This window comes from Phoenix dactylifera, chromosome 8, assembly GCF_051530095.1.
Source record: "Phoenix dactylifera cultivar Ajwa chromosome 8, Ajwa_hap1_PhDact_Kaust_v1.1, whole genome shotgun sequence".
NCBI classification, from domain to species: Eukaryota; Viridiplantae; Streptophyta; class Magnoliopsida; order Arecales; family Arecaceae; genus Phoenix; species Phoenix dactylifera.
The window spans coordinates 13,707,997-13,713,404 of record NC_143197.1 but is presented as its reverse complement, the minus strand read 5'-3'; the positions used below and the strand labels follow the sequence as shown (position 1 = coordinate 13,713,404).

Below are 5,408 nucleotides of genomic sequence, written 5' to 3'. Positions count from 1 at the left end.
AAGAGTCGTTAGGATACAATTTTTACATTCCAGAAGATCACAAAGTGTTTGTGAGCCGACATGTCACTACAAGAAAATACATATTCAACGACTAAGATTTTAGTTGCCGAATAACCATATTTGGTCGCCGAAACCTTTTCGTGACTAGCATACCGTTCGTCGCCGAACCCTAGTCACTGAAAGGTTTTAGCGACTAATATTGTGTGTTCACCTAAGGTACACAAACAACGACCAACATTTGGTTGCCGAAGAAAATTATCAGTGACCAAATCTAGTGTCGCTAATTTCAACGTCGACCAAATAGTTGGTCGTGGAAGGTTTATCTTCCGCTACCAAAAAAATGGTCACTGAATGTCTATCTCCCCCCACCAATAGTTTGGTCGCAGAATGTATTGGAATGCATTGGCAACAAACATTTTTTGGTGGCAGAAAGTATTACCCTGTATTTAATTAACAATTCAAATTATAAGCTTAATATTTATTTTTAGGCTCGTTCCAAATCCTGTATAACCAACACAGCCTATCCAATATCCATATTGCACAATACATTTGCTCATCTAAATAGAAGTATACACAATGTTGGAGAATCCATAATCATTCATTATAAATATCATCTATAAGTCTAAAGTCAAGCATACCTATTACCCATACATCACAATGTTTCATCCATACCATATGTTAAGGTGATAATCATCACCAAACACATCAAAATGTAGATTAAAAATCCCAAAATATCTGATCTTGCTATTCATCCAAACAACCATCATGTAGACAAAAATATTCTTATACCAAAAACTGGATTCTGCTTGTAGACAACTCCACCATGATCATCTAAACAAAAGCTATCCATGTACCAGAAACTAGATTTCACATGCTTATAACTCCACCATGTATCTGAGAAAGTAAAAAAGAATACACAATCAATAACCACATGTGAAAAATAATAAACTAAAATTCAAGTATAAGTTCATAATGACATTTCGCTTAATTTGGTCAAAATTTCTAAATAACCTATGTAATATAAATAAGAATACATACCAATGAGTATTTGTACCACCAATTGAATACGTGGCCCCATCATGATGGAATCGGACACCGTTACAAAAGCACCCTGAATATATGTTGACTATCGGACGAGGACCGTTGGCCAATGACCATAATTCATCAGTAGCTTCCGGTGATCGCTGGTTTCGAAGTTGAGTCATCTATAACAAAAAAGTGACAATATGTTACTTCACTTTTAAATACAAGGATAACTCAAGGTGCCTAAATGTTAATTAATTTTGCTTACGCGATCTTTGAACCACTTGGGAAATTCTTTACGTTGTCTGTTTGTGATGTCAACTTCACTCTCACCTTGTATGTAGTTCTTGTGTTCCCTATTCGACATTCCGTAACGTATAAGTAACATATAAGACTAAAACAACTAAATATACAATAGCTGAACCTTAATAAGCAAGTTAAAAAAACATACTCTCGATATTGATCCACTTTTGAACTATTGTATAACAACAGTTAATTGATCCTTTTCTTTTATGAATTCCTGTATCATTTGATTTACTTAAACTCTTAAATGCATAGGACATGGGATATTAACTGACAGATCCTTTTCGATGTTGATGGTTAGTAAAGTAATAAAGATAGGTTGAAAACCTACAAGTCCTTTCTTAAGATTATCAATCACGGCACCAAATATGGATGACTGAGCTCAACATTGTTAGTTCTTTGGCTTAAATTCTCCATCTTTTTGTTTCTTCAGACCCACATGCTACTGAAGTTTGCCTGGGAAACTTAAAGAGGTTTCAATTCAGGGAGCTCCAGATTGCAACAGATAACTTCAGTAGCAAAAAGATTCTAGGAAAAGGTGGCTTCGGAAATGTCTGCAAAGGTCAGCTCCCTGATGGAACTTTAGTAGCGGTAAAAAGGCTCAAGGATGGAAATGCTGCGGGTGGAGAGATCCAGTTTCAGACTGAAGTGGAGATGATAAGCTTGGCAGTGCACAGAAACCTCCTCAGATTGTATGGATTCTGTATGACTACTACTGAGAAACTTGGAGCGTATCCTAATATGTCCAATGGAAGTGTTGCTTTCCGACTCAAAGGTAAATCATACATTCTGTCTGATTCATGCATGGATTTCAAATTCCCATAAAAGATATATAGTATTTAGACTAGTATTGTAATTAATAAATAATTTTGAAATTTAAGCTGGCATCTGCTGAATAATCACAATTAGTATTACTTAGCGGTGATTCAGTGTGATTATCGAATAACCAAGTATCATGGACTGACTACAATGTAGGCTTTGGTTATCATCAGGATTTTAATTATTGAAAAATAATTAGAGTTTGGTCATTATAAGAACCATGGCCTCCTGAGTTTATAAATAGGGGAACGGGCAAACACTTAGGGGGCTGTGTGATCAAAATGTGGCTTTCATGCTTAAAGAGGAAAATCTAAAAGACAACAATACAGGTGGAAACGATCCCGGAATGAGTGTTGAAATGATCCTGGACCTCATCGCGGCGGCTCCACCTACGACCAATTCGCGGCCTCAACAGAGGGGGGAGGAAGAACCCTCTCTACCTTGCCTACCCGCAGCAGGGGAAGGAAAAGAACCCCTTAGAGGAGGGAAGGAAGAATCCTAGCGCGGCTGTCGACAACTACGGCCACGGCAGCGATCAAGCACGGCGCTGGATCCACAGGCGGAGACCCTAGGTAGGTTCCTTCCCCCTTCCTCTTCCTCTTCTTCTTTTCTTTTATTTTGTTATCATGGGGTAAAAGAAAACGGGGTTAGGGTTTACCTCGCTCCGGGAAGAATCAGTTGTGGGTTCTGAAAACCCTAGCCGAGGAGCAAGAAGGAGGGGGGCGTTGACGGGGTAATGTAGCCGCGATGATCTCATCCCGGGTGAGAGTTGGATCGGCCGATCGGGGGGCGCGATGTAGCCGTTCTCGCCATCGACGGGGAGGCAGAAGGGTCGGCAAGGGGGAGCCGGAGAGAGAGGGCGGAGGCGGAGGAGAGGAGAGGGGAGACAAGAAGGGGGAGCCGCGATGCCACAAGCCCTAACTCTCCAATCGGGACGACGCCAAGATTTAATCGGGACTGGGCTGATAGGGAAATACTTAGAATCGCCGATGGACTAAGTAAGTCAGTCTACAAGCCAAATTTTATATCAAACTATTTTTTATCTACTAATTGGATGGAACTTGATGTCTCCCAGCTCCCCACTCACGAGGAAAAAAAAATTCCAGACCTTCTTCCAAAATCCAATCCCATTGCAGGAAAGTAGCAGTAGGGGTGCAAATGGGTCATGACCGGCACCATGAGATTTAAAAATGAGAAGAAGGAATTTAGATTTTCTGGAGAACGATTAGAATTTGGATTATCGAAGGAATTTGGGCGGGACGGTGAGCACACTTAGTTTCATTTTGGATTTCCCTCCTTTTATTTTTTTTAATTTATAATTACTCAAAAATAATATTTTTAATATTTTTGGAATTAAAAATTAAATTTGGTGACGGAAATTTCTGTCAATAATCCGTCACTACCAAAAATAATCTTTTAAAAATTTATAAATACTTGGATTACGATATTTGTGACGGCTGAATTTGTCACCGTCTGGTTGCAATTTTGGTAATCATTTTTCTGACAGATACCTCGTCACTACGATGGTCACTAAGTTTTGGCGCCCATCCTACTTGCGTATTCTGTGACCGGTTTGTCACTAATCTGTCACTAAGTTTACACCACGGTGACCAAATTGCTGTCGGTCACTAATCCGTCACAAATAATGACTAATAACGGTCCATCACTAATTTTCCGTCACTATACGCGTGTTTTCTGGTAGTGTTGGGACGCGGACGTCGAAGAGACTCGCGAACGGGCGAACGGGCGAAGGACGCGATGGGTGAAGGCAAGGAGATAAAGCCGAATAGAGGAACAGGGAATTAGCTAGGGTTTGTTTGGTTTCTTACACGTCCCCTACATGCATGTGTTTCTCGACTACATTTTTTTTTAGTCCCTAGAGGTGAACCTTTAGGAACCAAAATTTGGTCACCAAAAATTTTACCTCCAGCCCGCACAAAATACTGGACTTGCGCCAACTTGGTTTTGATTTTCCACAATCAAATATGCATTTAGTTGGTGTAGGACAATCATTCAGTAACTAACAAGGATACATGCAAATTTATTTCTAAGCGGATTTTCGATCTTGCCCGTAGGATGTCCAAGAATTCTATATATTTCTAAGCGGATTCCCGTTCCCACGTCCGCAAGCCGCGTATCCTGTCGATCCGTATATTTATTTGACAAGAAGTTAAGCACCGAGCTCGAGCTTTTAAAATTATATTATAATAATAAAAATAAAAAAGAATTTAAGTATATAGAACAGTTGTGGGATTGAGATTCAGCCGAAGAGACGAGGATATGCTTAAGTGAATTAAGGTGTTAAACGGCACCATTTGAAAATAAGCAGTTTTTTTTTTTTTTTGAACTTAGAAATTAGCATCTTACAGGGGCTAGTACAACATCGTTCGGTTTTACGGGAACCTTCCACTACCAAAAGTTTGGTCACTAAAAAACTCAAACTTCCTGCCCAATTTTTTCATCGAAAAAAAGCGCCATTCGTAAAAGTTTTCCTCGACTAAATTTTTTTTAGTCGTTGGAGATGAACCTTTAAGAACCAAAATTTAGTCGCCAAAAGTTTTACCACCAGTCCTGCCAACTTGGTATTGTTTTCCGCGACCAAATATACATTTAGTCGATGTAGAACAATTATTCAGTAACTAACAAGAATGTTAGTCGTAGATAGCCTTAGTTTCAGCGACCAAACTTTGGTCGCCAAACATTTTACCTCCACCCCACCAACTTGGTTTTGATTTTTCGCGACCAAATATGCATTTAGTCAGTGTAAGACAATCATTCAGTAACTAACAAGGATGTTAGTCGCAAATAGCCTTATTTGCAGCGATCACTATTTATTTAGTCGCCGAAAGTGGTCACTGAAAGTGTATTTTCTTGTAGTGTGCCATATTCTTGGAAAAACAGTTTATCCTTGATAGAGGCAGTGGGAGAAAAATTGAGCTCGAAGAGAAAATCTCTAAAGAGCAACGAGCAATTGAACCTAGTGAACCTATTCACATTGAGCCAATACATGAAAAACCTCGTCCACTTCGTAGATCCAGTAGGATCTCCCATCCTCCTGAAAGATACTTAGGTATGCTTACAGAGAAAATAGAGGAAGAGTTCCTCATGGAAGAAAGAGATCATAGTAATGCTCCCAAGACCTACAACGAAGCGATGTTAGACATCGACTCCGAAAAATGGATGGATGTGATGAAGTCAGAAATAGACTCCATGCATTCCAACCAAGTATGGACCTTAGTAGGTCCGCCTGAAAGTATAGTACC

At 39.6% G+C, this 5,408-nt stretch overlaps 1 long non-coding RNA gene across 1 annotated transcript; it reads right to left on the bottom strand.

Moving 5' to 3' along the window:
• Positions 1 to 281: 281 nt before the first annotated feature.
• LOC108511595 (uncharacterized) lies at positions 282 to 3,186 on the bottom strand. The gene is made up of 4 exons (XR_015967634.2): positions 2,804 to 3,186; positions 1,292 to 1,379; positions 1,039 to 1,205; positions 282 to 894 (listed from the first exon to the last, which is right to left on the bottom strand). It is a non-coding gene; the product is annotated as an uncharacterized LOC108511595 (long non-coding RNA).
• Positions 3,187 to 5,408: the final 2,222 nt, after the last annotated feature.